This window comes from Lupinus angustifolius, unplaced genomic scaffold (genome assembly GCF_001865875.1).
Source record: "Lupinus angustifolius cultivar Tanjil unplaced genomic scaffold, LupAngTanjil_v1.0 Scaffold_162_1, whole genome shotgun sequence".
Taxonomy (NCBI): domain Eukaryota; kingdom Viridiplantae; phylum Streptophyta; class Magnoliopsida; order Fabales; family Fabaceae; genus Lupinus; species Lupinus angustifolius.
Genome location: NW_017728885.1, coordinates 692,164 through 692,590, shown reverse-complemented (window position 1 = coordinate 692,590; position 427 = coordinate 692,164).

Here is a 427-nt window from a genome sequence, read left to right as displayed (position 1 = left end):
GGAAGAGGAAGAGGAAGAGGTTAGGTTTAGGATTAGGATGAGGATAACCAAGAGGATGACGATGAGGACGAGGATTATGATTAGTATTAGGATTAGGATTAGCATTAGGATGAGGATTAGGATGAGGATTATAACTGGGATTAGGATTAGGATTAGGATTAGGATGAGGATCAAAAAAGGGATGAGTTTGAGGATGAGTTTGAGGATGAGGATAAGGATGGCGATGAGGATGAGGATGGGGATGAGGATGAGGATGAGGATGAGGATGAGGACGAGGATGAGGCAGATGATGAGGATGAGGATGAGGATGAGCATGAGGATAAGGATGAGGATTAGGGTGAGGATGAGGATGAGCATGCCGATGAGGAAGAGGATGAGGATGAGGATGTGGATGAGGATGAGGATGAGCATGAGGATTAGGATTTGG